Source organism: Eumetopias jubatus, unplaced genomic scaffold (assembly GCF_037043125.1).
Source record: "Eumetopias jubatus isolate StellerSeaLion01/CBP00866 unplaced genomic scaffold, mEumJub1_p1.0 scaffold_12, whole genome shotgun sequence".
NCBI lineage: Eukaryota > Metazoa > Chordata > Mammalia > Carnivora > Otariidae > Eumetopias > Eumetopias jubatus.
In genome coordinates this window covers 103,439,956-103,461,697 of record NW_028274818.1, presented here as the reverse complement: position 1 = coordinate 103,461,697, position 21,742 = coordinate 103,439,956, and the positions used below count along the sequence as shown (strand labels likewise).

Sequence of the window (21,742 nt, the reverse complement as noted above, 5' to 3'; positions counted from 1 at the left end):
TTTGCTGAAATTTGTTTTCAGGAAATAGTCTACCTTGGTGAATGCCTCATGCGCACTTGAAAAGAATGAGTATTCTGTTGTTCTTGGGTGAAGTAGTTCTATAAATATCGATTAGGTCCTGTTGGATGACAGTGCTGTTCTATATCCTCGACGATTTTCTGACTAGTAATTCTGCCTACTGTTGAGACAGTGGTGTTAAAAGTCCTCAACTATAGGGCGCCTGGGTGGCTCAGTTGGTTAAGCAACTGCCTTCCGCTCAGGTCATGATCCTGGAGTCCCGGGATCGAGTCCCGCATTGGGCTCCCTGCTCAGCGGTGAGTCTGCTTCTCCCTCGGACCCTCCCCCCTCTCATGCTCACTCTCTTTCTCTCTCTCAAATAAATAAATAAAATCTTTTTTAAAAAAAAGTCCTCAACTATAATTGTGGATTGGTCTGTTTCTCTTTTCAGTTCTACCAATTTTGCTTCATGTATATTAGAATTCTGTTGTTTAGTCCATATATAGTTAGGACTGCTATGCCTTCTTGGTGGACAGATCTTTTTATCAGGATGTAATGTCCCAGAGGCTGCTGGGAAGATGGTGGAGGAGGACGACCCTGGGCTCACCTCTTGCTGCATGGCCACCTAGAGAGCACCCATGTCGGCATAAATAACCCAGAAAGCAACCTGAAAGCTGGCAGAACAGACTCTCTGCAGCCTGGCAGAGACAAGAGGCCACAGTGAAGCAGATCCACTCCCCTCTGATCGCTTTTGGCAAGAGCCCATCAAAGCAGTGCCACAAGCCTGGCAGTGTGTACACAGCCCAGACAAGGATCAGCACCACTCTAAAGTGAGTCCTGCTCCAGGGAGAGGAGAAGATAAGCACACACCAGTTTGACTGTGACCCTGGTAGTGGGCTGGGGGCAGGTAGTTGGTCTGACTGCAGGCCCCACCCACCAACAAAAGCTTCTCAGGGGACAACACAGGGAAAGTTCCTGCAGTTTGGTGCTGCTTCATCTCTGGCAAACGCCTGGTCTGACTCAACTCAAGCCCAAGGCAGCCCCAGACCGGCCCACTAACACCACGGGCACCAGATTCTGCCCACAACAGGCAGAGAGCCATCGCAGGCCACACTGAAGGCAAACACATCCCAGCCACAATGGTAGGACACCCCTGTAGCAACACACGTATAGGAGACACCCCCTGAAGCACCATTTTCTGGTGACAAGGAGACCTTGCGCTACAAGACCTCTTCTTCATAAAGCCATTACTTTCAAGTGGGGGAGACAAAGCTGACTTTCCTAACACAGAAAAACAGACACAGCAATAGACAGAATGAGGAGACAGAGGAATACGTCCCAAATGAAAGAGTGGAACAAAATCAGAGCAGGAGACCTAAACGAAATGGATAAGTAATATGTCTGATAGAGAATTTAAAGTAATGCTCATAAAGATACTCACTGGACTTAAGAGTGCAGAACCTCTATGAGACCCTCCACCAAGAGATAGGATACATAAAAAAGAACCAATTAGAGCTATTGGACTCACTAAAAGGAAATAAAAATAGACCACCTGGAATAAATAGCAAAGAGGAAGTAGAAGAATGGATCAGCCACCTGGAGGACAGAGTAATGGAAAGTAATCAAGCTGAGCAGATGAAAGGGGAAAAAAATACACAGAATGAGAACAGACCCAGGGAACTCAGCGACACTGTCAAGCATAACAGTCACATGATAGGGATCCCAGAAGCAGAAGAGTGAGAAAAGGGGGCAGAAGATTTGTCTGAAGAAATAATAGCTAAAAACTTCCTGAATCTGGGGAAGGAAAGAGAAATCCAGATCCAGGAGGCACAGAGAGTCCCCGACACAACCAACCCAAAGAGGTCTGCACCAAGATACAAAGTAAATAAGACGGCCAAAAGTAGTGATAGAGAATTTTAAAAGCAGCAAGAGAAAGGAAAGCAGTGACATACAAGGGAAACCCCATACAGCTATCAGTGGGTTTTTCAGCAGAAACTATGCAGGCCAGAAGGGAACGGCATGATAAATTCCAACTGCTAAAAGGAAAAAAAATCTATGGCCAAGAATACTCTATCCAGCAAGGCTTTCATTTAGAATAGAAGGAGAGAGAGTTTCCCAGAAAAACAAAAGTTAAAAGCAAAACCAGCCATGTCCCTGTCACACATGATGCCATCGGCCTGTGGTTCCCAAATTCACAGTCCAGTCGCCCTCCTGCCTCAGTCATCATGCACGGCCTGCCACCTGCTCAATGCCAAGTCAACATGCCTTCACCTCAGATTGCCAAGGGTTCAAACTGGCACTCTTCCCCTCAAATTCCATCCCCTGTGCTCAAGTTTGTGCACAAAAGTGGGCATAATTATAACAGCAGAATGAAGCAACCCAAACAGTGACACTATTTCTGTGGAATATAGAACGGATAAAAGGAGTGTGCTAGGCTGAGAACGTCTCTAACAAGCACATCAAAGAACAATACATACAGCATGATTCTGGTTAGTAAAAAAACAAACAAACCCGGGAAGAATAAAACAAGATGAAATCAGAGAGGGAGACAAACCATGAGAGACTCTTAAGCATAGCAAAGAGGCTGGGGTTGCTGGAGGGCAGGTGGGTAGGGGGATGGGGTAACTGGGCGATGGGCATGAAGGAGTGCATGTGATGGAATGAGCACTAGGTGTTCTATGCAACTGATGAATCACTGAACTATATTTCTGAAACTAATAATACACTGTATGTTAATTAATTGAATTTAAATAAAAGGACTCCCCCAAAAAACAAGGATGTAATGTCCTTCTTAATCCTTGGCAATTTTCATTGCTGTAAAGTTTACTTCATCTGGATATTAACATAGCCACTCCTGCTTCCCACTGACTAATGTTTGAATGGTGTATCTTTCTCTATCCTTTTACTTTCAGTCTACATATATCTTTATATTTGAAGTGAATTTCTTATATACCGTATATAGTTGGATCATGTTTTTAAATCCACTCTACCAATCCTTGGGCTTTTTTTTTTTCTTTCAAGTGAGCAAATGGCCACCAGGAACTCCACCCGTTGATTCTCCCAGTTTAGCAATTCCAGAGCACAGAACATGCCTCTCTCCTGGTAGCTCCAGCAGCCTTCCCAGTGAAGCCTCTCATTGCCCTGGCCCTATTCTTTGTTCTTAACTAGTGGATTTATACCATTTACATCTAATGTAATTTTGGCATGTTAGGGTTTAAGCCTGCCATTTATTATATGTTTTCTGGCTTTCATTCCTCTGTTTTCTTTTTCATACTTTTCTCTGGTTGCCTGAACATTTTTTATAATTCCATTTTCATTTATCTATCCTGGTTTTGAGTGCATCTCTGTAGTATAAGTGCTTGATATAAACTTTTGATTGCTGTGGCATCCACTTCAAATTCATCCATCTTGAATTAACATACTGCTGGGTGGATGGCCCAGGTGCCAGCAAAACAACTAGTAAGGAACGAGGCCACCCCCACCCATGAAGTCCCTCTTACAAAGAGCCCCAAGTAACCTAGATTAACTGACCACTTGATTGATCTCATTTCTCCCTTCCCGTGCCCTAATTCCTCCTCTTATGCCATAAATTTGCTAATAAAGAGTGTACCTGTGAAACTCTAGGTACCCCACCCTCAGTCCCTAATAAAGGCAGAGCCCTAGGTCCTTTCTCTCTCTCTCTTGACCCAGAACTTCATGTGTGGCCCTGGGGTGTGTAATAAACCATGTTCTTCAAAGTTCCCCAATGGTTTTGCTGAGGTGCATCCTGAAATCACAGTAGAACCACAAGGGCTGGTCCAGCCACAGCACTGGCCCTGGTGCTGGTGGAAGGGGGGACATCTGTGGGGCTCAGGCATTCCTAATCAAGAACATCACTATCAATGGGCTGGGACTGACACAACAAAGTCTTTGTATAGTTTTTTTTTTTCTTTTTCTTTTCCCCAGTGGTTGCCCTAGGTGTTTTACATCTGTAACTTACTCCAACAACCTACTGGTATCAATATTTTTAACCATATTATCTCCATTTAGGTCTCTGTACCCACGCACCCCCATTTAAAATTGCCTTACGTATTTCTTTTCCATACAATGAATGCCACGTCAGGCAATGTTATGGTTTTTGCTTTAGCTATTAGACATAATTTCAAAAACTCAAGAGGATAGTCTAATATGTTTGCCCATAATTTTACCATTATCATTGTTCTTTCTTAATTCCTGATGTTCCCTCCACCCTCCAGAGTCTTCCTCTATTCGTATTAGACATTATGTCCAGGGTTTGAGCTGCACTTTAGTGGGAAGAAGAGAGAGAACTGCATCCATGCCATCTTGTCCGTAACTGCCATCAACCTCTTCTAATACTTTGATATTTTTAGCCTATTTTTATTTTATTTACTTAAAAATTTTATTTATTTATTTGACAGAGAGAGACAGCGAGAGAGGGAACACAAGCAGGGGGCGTGGGAGAGGGAGAAGCAGGCCTCCCGCTGAGCAGGGAGCCCGATGCAGGGCTCGATCCCAGGACCCTGGGACCATGACCTGAGCCGAAGGCAGACGCTTAGCGACTGAGCCACCCAGGCGCCCCTTTAGCCTATTTTTAAATAAAACTTTTATTTCAGGATAGTTTGGTTCTACAGAAAAGTTGCAAAGATAGTGTAGAGTTCCCATATATCCGTTTCCCCCATTAATACACCTTATGGTATCTTTGTTATAACTAACGAACCAATATTAATATATTATTAAATAAAGTTCACCCTTGATCTAATTTCCTTAATTTTTACCTAATGTCTTTTTCAAAATGTTCCAAGATCCCATCCAGGATACAGCATCCCGTTTAGCTGTCATTTCTTCTCAGGCTCCTCTTGGATGTGACAGCTTTCTCAGACTTCCCTTGTTTTTGATGACCCTGAGAGTTTGGAGGAGTCAGGCATTTTGCACAAGGTCCTCAATTGGGATTTTCTGATGTTTTCACTGCATTAGACTGGAGTACCGGGTTTTGGGGACAAAGACCACAATGGTGGTAAAGGGCCATCGTCATCACATCATATCGAGGGTACAGACATCAACAAGCCTGATCACTGTTGACGCTGACCTTCATTGCCTGGCTGGGATGGGGACTGTTGGGCTTCTCCCGTGTAAAGCAGCTACTTATCACCCCCCAATCCATGTTGTACTCTTTGGAAGGAAGTCACTATGTGCAGCCAATACAGTTTCTTTTTCTTTTATTTTACACTTATAATCATTTACCACAAATTCTGACTTATTGGAGGAATTAATCTTCCCTGGACCCATATTTTCCCAAACATTTCATTGTTTATTACACCAATATGAAGCATTTATGCAGCAAAGCAAAGATCAAAGGCATGATTCCAGAGACTATTTCTCTTAATACTTCCATGCACTCAAAACTAATGTCCTAATGAGGCCTTTCAATACTATCATAGCCATTTCTAGGAAAAACCTAAAAATCCTATGCAGCTGTAAGGGGAATGGAATTCTTCTGAATGCTTGTTTTGTTTCAGGGAAATTTATCAGAAGAAACAATGAGTTTCATTTTCTCTGGAAAGTTTACCTTAAAAAGAAACTTGGATCTTACACATCATTTCCTCATGAATCTCCTAAATTCCCCAAAGGGAAGCACGTTTGTGAATGTCGTATTTGTCCTTTTGACACAGATAGGGCTATTTTTAGACCAGGCAGGCAGAATGGCAGAATGGTTTGTGCTTTGTATAGACTCTACAGCACACGGAGGCCTGTGAAATTATTATCTTGAGTCCCCATATGCCTACGCCATAGGACTTGAAGCATCATGTTGTCCTTTTATATTGCTAAAGACCATCCTAAGTTTTATGTTTTTGCTTTTATGATGTATTTGTCAGAACCGGAACTTGTTTGATGTTGAGTTTCTGGATATGAGTAATTATCATGAGAAAATATGACTCCTGCTTACCAAATGGCTCCAAGAATACACTGCAGAGGAAAGGGGGAGATTGCTCAAACTAAGGATATTGTTAGAATGTTCTCTGTATGCAGGAGGCTCTGTACAGTCTGACATCATGGAAATCTCTAAGTGACTACCGCCAACCCCCACTTATCCACCTTAGTGTCACGTGAATTCTGGAAAAGAATAATGAGGCAGTAGCCTTATCAGATAGGAAAACAACTTATAAAGAAAAAGAGTCAAAATAATTATGTATCAGACAAGGTACAGAAATAGAAATTCAAGAAAAAGACCCACATTCAAATGGGAACTGAACCCATAATCACAGCAGCATTTCACAATGGCTGGGAAAAGGGAGCTATTCCCCAGACGGTGCTGAGAGGTGATGGGGGAGGGGACTATCCCGGACCTTCACCCCCAGGCCTTACCTCAAGGTAAATTCCATGGGGACCCAAGGTTTTAACATAAAACAACGAAACTATGAAGTACCAGCAGGTGGAAAGGATTAACGTTTTAATAGCTCCGGAGTGGGAAAAGCATGAATATGCAACATTCAGAAGCCATACAATAAAAATGGGGTAATTTGTTTGGCTTAAAAACCCCACAAACTCAAGAGACATTTGGAAGGATGGCCGCGAGGCATCTGACACGTGAAGGGACAATACCTTCAATGAATGCAGAACTTTTGCAAAAGGATCAAAGAGAAAGGTGAACAAAATTAAAACGTAAGAGGCAATGAACACAGGGAAAGATGCCTAGCCTAACCTTGAGTCACTTTTCATTGCCTAGGCTAGACAAAGTGAAAATTCCAGAGGTGAGAAGTTCATGGCCACAGGGAAGGGGCACCCTCCTTCACAGCTCCCAGGATGGCTGCTGCGCCTTCGGGCGGTACCTCCCAGATCCGTGAGAAGAAGGGGGGCAGGCAGGGAAAAGGCAAAAGGTTCCTGCTCTGGAGTCCCCCACTTTAATGAGTTCTCGTGGACGCCCAGTTCTGCTTACATCTCATTTGCTGGCTGCACGCGGCACTATGGGGAACTTACTCATTTTTAACTTTGCCTCCTAGAAAGTGCACAAATCCTAAGCATCCCACTTAGGGATCTTCACAGAGTGAACACATCAATTTGACCAGCATCCAGATCAAGGAACAGAGTGGGAACAGCCTCCTTGCAAGACCCCATGTGCTCCCTGCCGGTCACTAGGGAAGGTAATTTTAATGGGTACATTCTCAGTGTGACCACAAGAGGGTTTGTTAAGAAAAGGAATATAAGTAACCAGCCATCTGTCACAGCCATCATTTTCTAGATTCACCCAAAGGCACGCTGACTCTTAAGTCTTCTCCCCAAATTTTATATTCTTCGCCCAAGACATGTTCTGGTTCTTTGAGAGACAATGGCTGGGATTTACACTTGCTGGGATTTTATATTGTGAGGCTGGGACCCAGAGCAAGCGGGCCCTGAGCAGGAACTTTCTGCAGCAGTAGACTCATAGGTGAATGCAGTGAGGAGGTCCCTATCAGAGGATGAGCTGGCCCCCAAGCATGGAGAGAGATGTGACTAGGGAGACATCCCAGAGAACCATCAGGGACCCCATCCCATGAATGCGATGAAGATGGGGATAATGTGCAATTCTGTCTGTATCTTTTAGAAGTGAGAAGACCGCAAAATATACATGGCCAAATCTTAGAAGTCAGAATTTATTCAGGATTACAGTATTCGTATTGGAGAGAGATCTCGCATTACAAATACAGGCGACTTTTGCTGGGGCTCCCATCCTCCTGAACACTGAAACATTCGTCTTAGAGAAAGCCCGATCTGTGGAGGCCTCTGCAAGCATTCCAGCACCTTCACAAGCCACAGGAACTCTACAAATGCAATAAATGTGAGGGCTTTCGGGAAAGCAGAGCTCATTCAACATCAGAGAATTCACACTGGAGAAAAACCACATGCACATAATGGATGTGAAAATGCTTTTAGACAGTGCTCACAGCTAATTAGACTTCTGGGATTTCAGGGCAGGGAGGAGCTCTGTAAGCACAATGGATGAGGAAGAACCTACAATCCCAGTTCCAGACTCAGACAATGTCAGCTAATTTAGTTGGGACTTGAGCTGGTCATATGTAATGAATATGGAGAACTGTCTACGGGAAGCATGGAGCTGATTGAACCTGAGATCATTCATCCTAGAGAGAAGCCTGTGAGCCTAATTGGTGTGGAAAATCATGTGGGGACAGTGTAGCCCTCTCTCATCATTGGAGAGTTCACGGGAAAGACACTCTCGTGTTGTACAGACTGTGGGAGAGCGTTTAATCCATAATCAGGCAAATTCATACTGGAGAAAAAACCCTGATTACCAAGAAGGAGGAAAAACCTTCAAGTTCTTTTCCTTACTGGATTTCAGAGAAACCTTCATGGTGTACGGGCCAACTGTGGGGGTGGGGGAATTCACGGCGTATTAAGCATCACGGTGAAGCATTAATCACATCAAAGTAGGAGGTTACCCTTTTTGCTTTCTCCATCCCAAAGCTTTCATTCTTTTCTCTGATGAGGTCAGGAATTTTTTGTGTGTGTCTTTAATGACTAATCTTCCTAATAGTATCATTGCTTTTATAAGTTTAGCTTGTACCTCTACTAGGTGTTCAGTACTTCTACTGAGTGAGTGAAGTAACACAGTGGGCAAATGTCGGGGTTGACCTGGTTTTGGCCTTTGGGGGCAGGACTCCTAAGATAGGCAGGGTGCATAAGGGCTATGCCCAGAGGGGTGAGGCTTAGTGGCAGAGTCTGCTGGTAACTCAACCGTGTTTGGGTCCCATTCATTTGATGACCTTCTACCGGCCACGTGTTTCTACTACTGATGATGTGGGGATGGGAAATGGGTTGGTGAGACTTTTCTCAAGTTCTGAACACAATGAAATAATCGTAGGATGCCAATTTATCTTTGTTGTGTACCTGAAACTAGAAATCAAAAGAGGAAGGCCTAGAGTGTTCGAGTTCAACGTCTCATTGCACGAGGGAAGGGAGGACCACACATTTTCTTGTGTTGTGCTGAAGAAGCACCCCGTCCCCACTGCTTGATCAAAGCTGGGGCAGAAGACAGCTTAATTTAGCCCTTATCAACAGATGGCTTTCCTGCCTCCCAAGCGAACCAGGATGATCCCCAGACCCTAGTCTGGGATTCGAAGCTTCCATAAGGCATCCTTGCCTCCCACTATCTTTACTCTCCAGCTGAGGTAGAAGAGATTCAGATCTTGTGCATTTCTGGCTCCTGGCTTTGCTGAGAAGACAGGAAGAAAGGGTGGAGAGAGAGGGAGAGATGGAGAAGAGATACAGAATGAAGCACGTGGGAGCGCCCGCACACAGGCAATGGCCACAGTTCACGCCCTGTTCCTAAGAGGATCTAAACTGTCAGGAAGGCTGGCTGGAGGGTTAACGAAAAGGCCTCGTTTTCCACCAGTTCAATTCTAGTTGCCGTAAACTCCTCCCAGCCAGTACTTGGCACTTCTGAAATCTTGCTGTGGACCCTGGCCTCCCGCAGAAGTGATCTGACCCACCCACCATTTGTCCATTCCAGCTTGCTGCTCCTTCCATGTGCTTTCCATGGCTTTCTGGCCCATGCTTAGGCTCTCCTCCTCTCCCCTCACTGCACTTGTTTGTCCCAAAATTCATCATTGAGCCCCATTTTAGAAGACTCATGCTCATGTATCTAGAACTTTCCTGAATCTATCTTTCCTCATTTGCGTCCAACAGGCCCTGGGAGTTGGGACTAAGTGCTGGAATTGCTCTGTAGGCTGTGAGAAATCTTGACTTGTATTTCCTACCACGTAAGTTAAGATTTCCACTGTCTAAATTTGCGGTGATTTCCCATTTGGATCTAAACCAAGAGCATGGGGCTCTAAGGAGTTGATGACGGACAGACAGGTTCAGAGCAGTGCTATACTGGCTAAGAATGTCTTAGGCTTCAAATAGCCGAAATCTGCTTAGAAAATAAAGACATTTAATTAATGCATCAATAAGACTGGAAGTAGGTGGTTCCAGGATAGGTATAGTGGCTCAACGATGTCATCTAGGACCCAGGCTCTTTTTGTCCATCTCCTGGGCCAACTTTGGTATGTTGGCTTCTTGGTCTTGTTGCCTCATGGTCCCAAGATGGCTGCTACAGCTCTAAGTATCACATCCTCAGACATCCATGTCCAAAGCAGGAAGAAGGGCCAGGCCTCTTCACCATCCTTCCTTTAATCAAAAAGCAAAATTCTTCCCAGAAGGTCCTCCAGCCCATTTCCTCCTAATTTTTACTGGCAGAACGAAGTCACACGGCCCCCTCTAAGCCAACTGACATCCAAGGGAATAAGGAACAAGTTTGTTGCAGTGACTCACATGGGCCAGGCGGGCCCAGGAGCTCTGGGACACTAGGGCACCTCTGGGACTGGCTCCACCCCCGGCCTTTCACGGGTCCCAGCTCTGCTCTGGCCGTCCGCTCCTTTCTCCCCTTGCCAACAACAGGCTCATGGTTCCCTCCACTTGGAGGTCTCTCCATGTCATGGCTTGTTTTTCTTCTATCTCCACGTTCCTTCTTCAGTCTCATTCAGGCCAGCACATCGGTCCATCCAGGCTCTACTTGCCCTCATGCTATCCTGTCACACACACACTGTGCCGATACAGTCTGATTTTTTGGTTCGAGTTTCCCCGAAGGGGAATCCAACTGGTCTGACTGGCTTTCCTTATATTTTTGAGCCAGCCAGGTGATTTCAAAAGTCACTGGTCAGCTTCCACTGGATCCTGGCCCAACGCGCGGGGTCATGTAATACAGTGGGGGCCAAATGTGGCAGCTCCCCACAGATGGGGCTCAGGGCAGGACAGGTACCGTGGCACAAGGAAGAGCATGGATGGTGGCTTTGCGGAGCCCGGAACAACAATGTAAGGAGATGAAGTTACTCTATGAAGAGAGACCGTTAAGGGAGAACATGGAAGCACCAGACGCACGAGTGAAAAAGCCATTTTGGACATTTCCACTCCATTTCAGTGGATGCCACGTGAAAAAGAGGGGAGGGATCCTGCTGGCAGATAGAACCAAGACCCCTGCACTACGGCCAGTCAGACCACCTTAGCCAAATCCAGCCATTTGGGCCTCTTGGGTCAAGGCCCAGACACAGTGGAGCAGAAAGAAATTGTTCCCGCCCTGCTCTGCCTGATGACCTGACTCACAGAATGGAGAGCAGAAATCACAGATTCTTGCGTCTGCCATGCCTCAAGACTCTCCCCAAATTCCCACAGCAGAAATTCCAGTGACTGCTAGGAGTGCGTGGGATGTCGCTTGTGAACCACAGGGATGATCGGGAGGTTCAGCCCCTACTCGACCTGGCCTCTCTGAAACCACTGAGCGGCTCTGACAGGCCGAGGAGGGGGCTGTGGAAGCAAGACCATTTCAAGGTGGCTGCGCGATTGAGACGCAGCATGGACTGGGATTCCGGTGACGCAAGGAAAATTCCCGCAAGGTGAGAAGTAGCGCCTTAAAGCCCGAGGGATGGGCAGGCCTGGACGTGAAGCCTGCTCCTCCCCTTACTCGCTGCCCGCCCTTGGGCAAGTTATTTAACCTCTCTAAACCTTATTTTCTTCATTCGAACACGAAGACAGGAACATGCTACTTCCCGGGGCTCCTGGGGATTCAGCGGGGCCCTGTGCGGGAAGCCCTTGGCCGTGCGGGCACTATAGGCAGGCTGTGCTGGTTCGAGCCTCACGCATGCCCCGAGCAGCCTCAGAGGCCCCCCGTGAGAATGGCCGCTCAGCAAGCATCCAAGAGCCTGGCGTAGGTGCTCTGGATGGGGGGCTGTGGGGACGGGGGGGTGCCTTTACATACCATGAAGCCCTTTACAGCTTTCCTTCTAGACCTGGCTTCTCGAGCAATTCTCTAGAAGCCTTTGGAGCTGCCCCCCGTGAGAACGGCCGCTCAGCGAGCATCCGAGAGCCTGGCGTAGGTGCTCTGGATGGGGGGCTGTGGGGATGGGGGGGTGCCTTTACATACCATGAAGCCCTTTACAGCTTTCCTTCTAGACCTGGCTTCTCGAGCAATTCTCTAGAAGCCTTTGGAGCTGCTTCTTAGGAAGAGCCTCGGCCTGCTCCCTATGAGTGCGGAGCTGAGAGCCACCTGCCCCTCCAGCTCCCTGCTCGCTCCCCCCACAGCCTTCACTTGATCATCTATTTCGACCTCCTCTACCTGTTTGCATTAATTTCTGTTCAGTCGGGTCTCCGGGTGGTCATTAGGGGAATAATGTGAGGGACCATTTTGGAGACCCACTGTAAATGACACTCCAGCTACCAACAGCCAAACCCAGAGCGCCGACACCTGGTAGTCAGTGGTGTTCCTGCCCAGAGACAACTGCGTGGGCACCAAAGCCCCCGGTAAGCACACAAAGAGGTGGCCGGCAAGGGCCCTCCTTTTCCCTCTCTCCTTAACTCTTGGTGACCGGCTCACATGTCCACCAGTTTCAAGGTTCAGCTGTTTGGAAGCAGCCCCCGGCTCCTAGGAGATGTGGTTCTACGGGCAGTGTGAGCCCTCCGGACCAGCTCCTACTATCTGGCCTAGAACATTTCTAACTCACTAGCTTTAAAAGAAAGCAGCAGAGGGGCAGCTGGGTGGCTCAGCTGGTTAAGCGACTGCCTTCAGCTCAGGTCATGATCTCAGGGTCCTGGGATCGAGCCCCGCATCGGGCTCCCGGCTCAGCAGGAAGCCTGCTTCTCCCTCTGACCCTCCCTCTGCTTGTGTTCCCTCTCTTGCTGTCTCTCTCTCTCTCTGTCAATTAAATAAATAAATAAATAAAATCTTAAAAAAAAAAAAAGAAAGCAAGCAAGCAGCAGAGAGCTCCGAGGCTCTATAAAACCCTGGATGTATACACAGGATTTGTCCCCTTCCCCCGCACCTCCCCGCAAGACGGGGATTCTGCAGCTTACGAAACACACAAGGGGGCACTGTGTGCATTTTGTGCTTAGGACCCAGGACTTCTCCATATACCAAAGGGAAGACGCACTCATTGGGGGGTGGGGGGACACTTGAGGACAGTCACTAACATCTGAACTCGCTCCCTCCATGAACTCCCTGGCTGCTGGTAACTACAGGAGCACTCCCCTACTCCACGCCAGGTGAAGGCTTTCTACGTGCCAGGTGCTAAGCCAGGCACTGTGGACAGAGATGCTTCAGACACAGGCCGTGCCCTCAAAGAGCTGCAGGTTCGTGCTGAGGGTGGTCCCTACGCCAGCCAGAGTTAACCAGGACACTGCATGGACAGCCCCGCGACAAGACTGATCGCTTGCTTGCTCCCCCGCCTCCCCCTCCCCGAAGTCACTCCCACGATTGGCGCCATGCACGGCTGGCAGCAGGGAGAATCTGGCTGGCCTGCCTGGCGTGGGCGGGTGTCGGGGGCAAGCAGTGGCAACGAGGACAAGATCACCTTCCTCCTGCATGACCTGGAACGGTGCGGCAGCAACTGTCCCCTGAGAAGGCAGGCCACGGCTTCGGTCACGGGCACACCTCCGCCCACGACTGCGCTGAACCATCAATCTGTCGGCTTCAACCGCAGTGGCCACAGCCACACCCGGTCTCCAACCCAAGTCCCGCTGTGCTCAGACATGCCATGGAGAACACCAAGCAGCGGATGTGGCTCTTCCTCAAAGAGCTTCCTTTAAGTCTGTTGGAGAAGAAGGCATAGAAAAGTCATGAAAACCTAGAGCATCGCGTGAGTGCCAAGGGCTTTGGTGGGCCGTGAACTCTCACAGGAACACGGATGGGGGCGTCCAACAGCAGGCCTACAGAGTCCCAGGAAGGCTTCAGGGAGGAGGTGAGTTTCAGGCCAGGCCAGGAGGGTGGGCAAATTCAGAGCCGTGGGGGGGGGGGGGTGGCACTGCATTCCAGGGGCATCTGTGACCCAGGCACTGACCTCGGGCGCTCAGAACATAGCTCACTCCCCCCCCCCCCAGAAAGTAGTGCCTTTCCCCTTGCTGTGCTATCACAGGAGGAGACAGCCAGGGGCTGGAATGTTGGTGCAGTCACAGAGCCTGGTTTTTGGAAATGGGGACTTGTGGACAGAGATGCTTCAGACACAGGCCGTGCCCTCAAAGAGCTGCGGGTTCGTGCTGAGGGTGGTCCCTACGTCAGCCAGAGTTAACCAGGACACTGCATGGACAGCTCCACGACAATACTGATCGCTTGCTTGCTCCCCTGCCTCCCCCTCCCCGAAGTCACTCCCAGGATTGGCGCCATGCACGGCTGGCATTTCCTACAATGTCATCACAGTGTGAGGCCAAGACCGAGGACAGCCCAAAAACACCACTGCTCAGCCTTCCTGCCAGGGCAGAACCACGGGGGCCACCCTGGGGGAGGGGAGCTGCTGCTGATATGCTGATAAAGGCATCACTTTGGGAAACCTCAGACTCTAAGCCCAAACCTCGGGCACAATTCTGGCAGGGTGTCAGAGAATTCGTACAGAGGAAATCTTTGAATATTATGAATAAGGGAAAATTTCCCTTCATTTCCTAATTCATCCTAGAGAGATTCAGTGAATGGCACTGATGTAGGAAAATCCTCGGGAGGAGGCGAGCAGCTCTTCGAGATGAGGAGGTCACAGGAGAGGGGCACGGGACACATAAAACACAAGCCCTGGCAGCCCGACCTTCCGAGTGCCACGCAGGAGAAAGTGGCATCCTCAGTGGGCCGAGCCACGGACTCGCCCAAGAGCAGATAAGCCATTCACGAGCTAAATCTTTCAAATGGAATGAATCGAGGGTGATGATCATTTGAGGAGAAATCAGCCCTTATTCATCTCCCCAGGATCCTGACTGGGGAGAGGGCGGGGGCTCCTCGGGAATGAGGGAGCTCGTGGGGGCCCGAGGGGGGCCGCTGCACGGGCCTCTGAGCACACGGGACAGAAAACATTCCTATTGGAGAAAAACAACGATGAACGGAATCTAGAGAAGGATTTTGCTGGAACTTGGAAATTTTCGCACCAGCGGTGGAACAAGAGCCTGGCTGTAAGGAGTGCAGATGCCCTGTGGGACTGTTCGTTCAGGTGTCAGGGGAGCCCGTAAGGTCCCTGTGGTCCACAGCGCTGAGCCAAAGAGAAGAACGGGGACATCGCCCTTCCTCCTTCCTCGTCGGTCTTCAGCAAAGTCTGATGTCACCTTTCCTGTCCCTTGCCTCGGCCTTGGGAGGGTACCTTCACACAGGCCCCGCCTGTGTGGGCTTGGGCTCCGGCGGGCAGGAGGCTGCCTGTCCACTAACCGGCTGGTGACCACTGACCCGTTCCACGCTGGCGACTGTGACTGGCTCATTCATCCACTCATCCATTCAACAAGTGCCTTTTCGGCATCTTGTCTGCTCTGTCCCTGGTACTATTGTTTGTGCGGGGGGGGGGGGGGGAGGTAAAGGACAGGGAAGGAGGAGCCGGCTGCAAGTGGCCTGGGGGACCGCGGGGAGACGAGAAGGGTCTCGGGAGCACAGCAGCACCTCCAGGTCCCATGGTCTCAGAGGGCGCTCGGGAGAGAGGGAGGAAGGAGTCTGTCCGCCATGTGTCGGGGGGGCACATGATTCCTCTAAGCGACCCCACGAGCCGGGGGCCCGTTAGCTCCACTGTGTAAAGAAAATAAGCCAGCACCCGAAGCGAGGTCTGTCTCACTCCTCGTGCCACGGTCATCCCACAGGGAACCAAATGGCCCTTCAGCACTGCTCCTCCTCGGGCTCCGTTTCCAGAAACACAGGGGACACTGAGAGGCAGCTGGTGAACTGGGGGGTAAGGGGGATGAAGGGGGAAGGGGCTGCCTTCTGCAGACTCTACTTCAGAGAACAGGGAAGGGCTCACTCACTCCTTCATCCAAGCCCCACGGAGCGCCAGGCGCTGGGGATGTGAGTCAGAATGACACGGTCCCTGCCCTCATGGAACTCCCATTCTAGAAGGAAGCAGACAACCCAGCATGCTGTGCGATTTGAAAGGGGAAGGATGGGCCCTGAGGAAGCACAGAGAATTACGTAACCCAGACTCACAGGGTTGAGAGTAACTTTGGGGAGGAAGTAACAGGTTGGCTAAGCCCCAAAGAGGAAGCCTCAGCCTGGTGTGTGGACAGGAACTTGCGGGAAGGTCTGCTGGTGATGGAGCAGAGTGAGAGGGCCCGAAAAACGGCCTGTCTAGTGTATGTGAGGAAACAGTGCAGGTGGGGAGGCACGCAGCTCAGAATGGACCCTGAGAGCAATGGGAAACCGAGAAGAGGGTTAAGTGTGGGGATGACCCGAGCAGGTTTATGGTTTATCCCTTCCCTGGGAAGAAGCCCAAGGCTGCCACAGCAAGGAGACAGCTGTCCAAGGATTCCTCAAGTTCAGGTACGTGTGGTGGAAGAGGGAGGCTGGGAGTTCTGTCTTTTTTCCCCTCGTGCACCAAGAAGGTTTCCAAGAGATGCAGTGAGCAGGAGTAATAAAGTGAGGACTCACTACGGCTGCCTTGGATGGGAGCTGCCCATTCCAGACCCCGGCACGGGTGGCTTGGGGACACGTGCGTGAGCCAACACCTCCTTCCTGTGGCCACGAGGGGTATTGCCACTGTGTTCACAAGCATGTGGGGTCTTCTCTTGCTTCCCACCCAGAAAAGCAGGGCAGATGAAGTTCCAGCTGCAGGTGGCTGTGGACCCCAGGAGGTCTCCCTATATTTTTTTTTAGGAGAAATCTGAGTAATGGGGGAAATGTGTATATATGTTTAGAAACAGATGCTAGAGAGACAATGTTACCCATGATTCCAAAACAGATGACTAATTCTTTTTCATTTTGTTTCGACGTATTTTAAAATTCTCTGTTCTAAACATGTATTCCTTTTGTTAATAAAAGAATAAATGCATTATTTTTTTTTTTTTTGAAAGGGAAAAATGACACAAAAGTGGCACCAAGAGGGGACTAAAGTGGAGGCCTGGGGGCTCAGGTGACAGCCGAGTGGCTGGGTGATGAGCCACTACCCAGGCCAGCTCCCTGGGCCCTTCCACACCCGGGGAGCACAAACCCCGGCCAGCTGCAGGGCCATATGGGGGCCTGGGTTTGGGGGCGAGGCCTCCTGAAGGAGTCCTCCCTGCCGTCTCTCTAGTTATGTCCCTCATGACCTTTGGCTCACACCCCCTGGTCCCTCCTGCCTCGCTTTCTCTCATCTACATGCTGCCCTCCTGACCTGGTCACGCAGGGGCACATGACCACCAGCTTCTGGGTGATCTAGAGTCTATTCCCCACGCCCACATGGAGGATCCTCTCCTGCGCAGGTTGATGCTAAATGAGGGCTGGGTCTGCCCACAAACTGGGGCCACAGGTGCTACGTGTATGGGGTCTCTGTCTGCAAAACTTTTCTGACTTGGAATGAGGCACTCACCTGGCCTGGAGTTCTGGTCACTTCTGTCACCATCATGGCTGCTTCTTCCCTCTCCTGCTTGAAACTCTTCTCTTGCGCAGGGCAGCTGCTTGGCCTCCTGTCTGGAGGCTCCCTAATGCTGGTCTAAGATTCTGGAACATTCTCAGGTATCTCCCAGCTCTGGTGAAGAGTCACCCGTGGGATCTTCTTTCAGCAAGTTCCTGATCTGAGCGCCTCGTCCTTACTCCTGAGGTCACCGTCTGTAATCATACGTAGAAAATCCAAATGTTACCTGTTTGCTCTGGAAAGAAAAGCCATGGAAATAAAATGCAAGCCTACCACTAGGGATGGATGAAATAAACCATGACATATAAAACAGCAATGAAAAATGAAGTTATAGAAAAGTAATTAATGATCACACTTTTTTTTTAAAAAAGCAGGTTATGAGGGGCGCCTGGGTGGTGCACTCAGTTAGGCAGCTGACTCTTGGTTTTGGCTCAGGTCATGATCTCAGGGTCCTGGGATGGAGCCCCACGTTGGGCTCCATGCTCAGCAGGGAGCCTGCTGGAGACTGTCTCCCTCTCCCTTTGCCCCTGCCTCCGCTCACATGCTCTCTTTCTCACCCTCTAAATAAATCATTTTTTTAAAAAAAAAAGCAGGTTATGAAATACAGTGAGATTATGAAGTACTTCCTAAGGAGAGAATACCTCCAGGTTATTTTACAAACCTGGGAAGAGGATGAGGAAAAGGCAGGGGACTGAAGTGGTGGGGATGGCGGGGGCGGGGGGAAACAGGAAGGGAATTCTGAGAAGGCTGGGAAGAACTTGGGCTCTCCTGGCCATCCCACGTGGGAGGCAGGCAGCTGAGGAAGCTGCCCAAGGGGCCAAGGTTAGTGACCTCCAAGGAGGTGCATCCTGGGGTCGAAGCCTGAGGTAAGTGCACAAAGGAGGGCCCAGGCAGAGGGGTGGAAACCTGGATTTGAGTGTGTGGTCCCGTGTTGGTCAAAGAACTCTGATACATCATAATAATTAAAAAAAAAACTTGTACATGTAGGCACTTTATAGTTTACAAAGCACTTTCTCCTCTTTGATGCTTACAGATGCACGCGGCGGAGCCAGGACCTGAATCCAGCTGGTTCCAGCCCTCACTGTGCTGGGCTATGCTGCCCAGCTGCCCTTTATGAGCATGGGCAGTGAGAGGCTATAAAAGCTTAGGACCAAGGAGGTCCTACACTTTACAACTGCAAGGGCCCAAACACTGAGCCATTAGAACAGATGCTGGTCTCATCTGGAGATCCAGAAGCCTCTTGTAAGACCAGGCAATAGCCATTAGATGCTGGACCCTAGGAAGGTCCTGAGGGTCCGAGGGGGGGGGGGGAGAGTCGCTGGGGTGGCCAAGGAGGCTAAAAAGCAACCACACCAGAATTCAAATAGCCCAATCCTATGTCCTGTGTAATGAAGGACACCCAGCTGTGGCATGGGGACCGGTGGAAGACTGAGATTCTCTGCTGTGCTCCAATAAATTCAGCACCTCTTTGAATTCTGGACATAAGGTCTCATGCTAGTCTGATGATCACACCCCACTCCCAGCACAGGTCTGCAAGCTATCATGTTCAGTCTGCCTTTTCAACACAGGAGTGCCCAAGAAAAAGATCGAAGACCCTGATATCCTCCCCAGAGGATGCTACCTCTTGCCACTGGTGTGGAGGGTGTGGGGTTCCCAAGATCCACGTGTGAACTGGGGATCAAGTGGCTGAAGCTGGTGATGTGTGGTGATTCCTGTGCTGGGGGGGTGCTATCTCGCCCCCAGAAAACTTCCTGTCCTGGAGACAATTAAGAAAATTGGGAGCCCTAAAGGAAATAAAGGTAATTACTTGCTTTTCTTTTTTTTTTTAGATCAAAAAATGTTGGAGCTTGTAGGGTCCCGAGCCTCCTGGTCCTAGAACTCTATGAAGTGCCGATGGGCTAGCTCTCGGGTGGGAGGCTGATTACCTGGCAGCATGGTCCTCTGCCTCCGGCTTCAAGGTCAGAATTCTGTCCTGCTTTTGAAGGACCTGGGGGCACTGGGACACAGCCCCCCTCACTGCAGTGCTCTTTCTTGACAGAAGTCCCCAAGGAGGCTCACTTGTGAGGCTTATGTTTCAGAGAAACTCTGAGCTGCTTCATATTTCAGAAACTTTCTGAAACACAGTAACACGAAATAAAACCCCTTGATTACAGTCCTTTTCAACACCACTAAAGAGTAAAATAGTACAACGCCATCTCAGGTATCCGGTACCATTCTTGTCTCCCCGCAGCCGGTCACGCTGGGTATTTTTCCAGCGAATCTCAGACATCATTTCGACCATAAAACCTGCAGTATGTGTCTCTAAGACTCTTTTCCTTTTAAAAACAGAACCGCAACAGCCTTTTCACAACCAGAAGTTTTAAACAGTAACTCTGCCATATTGCCAATCAATGTTCACATCTACCAGATTTTTTAAAAACCACACAATTGATTCTTGGACTCATGATCCGAATGAAGTTTACAGGTTGTATCTGGCTGATAAGTCTCCTTATCTATAGGTCCACTTCCTCTTTAAAAAAATGTTTTTTTTTTTAAACTTGTAATTTTATATTTCAGCTGGCTGTCGTTAGAACGAAATGACACTTAACCGATGTCTGGGTGCCTGCTCTGTGTCAGGCAGGGCGCTCTGTGCTGGAAAGAAAGGCGTGAGCGGACAGACTAGGGTCTGGCCTCGCTTTGGGGCAAACCATGGACTCTCTCTGGGCTTCGGTCCCCCACAATCTAGCAGAAGAGACTGGACCAAGCGGTCCTTCGAGGCCACGCTCTGATGTGACTCTCAACGCTGTGACCGTCCCGCTGTGCGAGCCTCTGCAAAACGCCTGCCAGATACCTTCCCTGGAGCCCGGGCCCACACCCCGCCTTTCCGGGCGACCGCCCGTCTGCCGGGGATCCCGGGGGCCGAGGAAACGCGGAAGGAGCTCCCCCGGACGCCGCCAAGCTCCGACCCGACCGCGCTGGCGAGCGGTAACGGCCACCGCTCGGAACTCGGCGCACGGACCCGGCTCCCCAGCCAAATACAATTCCCAGAGGCCTCTGCGGCGAGCCGGTCACCACCATGGAGACCAGCCGGGCTCGTCGGCTCTGCAACGGTCGGTGGCCTGGGCCTGCGAGAAGCCGTGCGCGGAACAGTCCCCAAAGCTTTCCGACGGGCGGTCACGTGCCCCCACCACCCAGGCCTTGGTTCTGCGGCCCGAGGAGACGGAGTCCTTACACCGAACCAAGGCCATGGGAAGACGGAACTGCATTTCCCAGAAGGCCGCAGGCGCACTCCGCTTCCGGTCGCTCGGCCCTGAAACGGTAACACCAAGCTGTTGCCAAAGGAGTCAAGTGCTGGGTATTTGGGTTCCTGAAGCCCGTGAACAGAGGAGCGGGAGACAGAGAAGACGGACAGAGGAGGAAAGGAGAATGGGGAATTTGGTTACAAAGCAACATTAAAGAACGCATCCCTCCCTGTTTACCTTTTCCATGACGCTCAGGGCCAGCGTGGGCATCGCACAGCTCTCTGGGAAATGCAGGCGACGCTGCCCTAAGGCCTATGGGAAATGTAGTCACTGATTAACTGTCACTTCGTTGAGCACCTGCAATAAACCGAGCACGCTGAAAATAGGGGATTAAACTCCCCTTCTTCCTTCTTGTCCACTCAAACACAAATTTTACTTCCTAAATACTTACGGAACCTGTCCCATTTTCTTCATGCCAATCGCCGATGCTGTGTTTCAGACACTCTGGATTTCCTTGTCAACCTGCTCTCAGGCATGTTCCCCTTAAGCCGTCTCTCCACGGGGCCACGAAAGCAATCGTCCCTGCTTTGCTTAGGGCCTTTCAGCGGCTAACAAACTCACGTCCACGCTCCTTGCTGGTATATATTTGACCTAACTTACACTCTCGTGCTAGTCTTTCCATACGTAAGAACCATTCTTTTTAGATTCATCTCGTTTGCGATTGATACCTTAAAACTATTGTCACCATTTTTAAAAAATGCAAAGCACAACTTCCTGCTTTGAACAGTTGCACCGCCAAAAAGGATGATCAATTCCCAGTGCGGTTGTATTTGCAAAATATCCTTGAAAAGTACTTGAAGTAGATTCCTGTAAGTAGAAACCAAGTCATTCATACTCTGACAAAATTAGAATTCCTCTGAACAAAATATTTCATTGCGTCACATGGGTGACACACCTAGGTGTTTTCCAGGCCTTGTGAAGTCACACAAAAGAGAAAAGGATGGTTCTTGTATAAACTACTTATCACAAAACTCCAGTTAGACAATAATGTAAAATAAAGAAGTTATTTTTATTTTACATAGCACTTTGAATGTCTAAGATCTAAAATTATGCCCCATCCAAAGAGCTGCTTAAGTGTGGGGTAAATCTGCACTGAGGCTTTCA

The 21,742-nt window shown here is 49.3% G+C and overlaps 1 long non-coding RNA gene across 2 annotated transcripts; it reads right to left on the bottom strand.

The window, feature by feature from the left end:
• Positions 1–7,611: 7,611 nt before the first annotated feature.
• Positions 7,612–20,752, bottom strand: LOC114214508 (uncharacterized). Of its 2 annotated transcripts, XR_003610437.2 has the most exons (4): positions 20,188–20,752; positions 19,283–19,470; positions 17,313–17,551; positions 7,612–13,607 (listed from the first exon to the last, which is right to left on the bottom strand). It is a non-coding gene; the product is annotated as an uncharacterized LOC114214508 (long non-coding RNA). The 2 variants fall into 2 exon arrangements; XR_015766402.1 differs by having other exon boundaries at positions 19,283–20,719.
• Between the last annotated feature and the right edge of the window lie 990 nt (positions 20,753–21,742).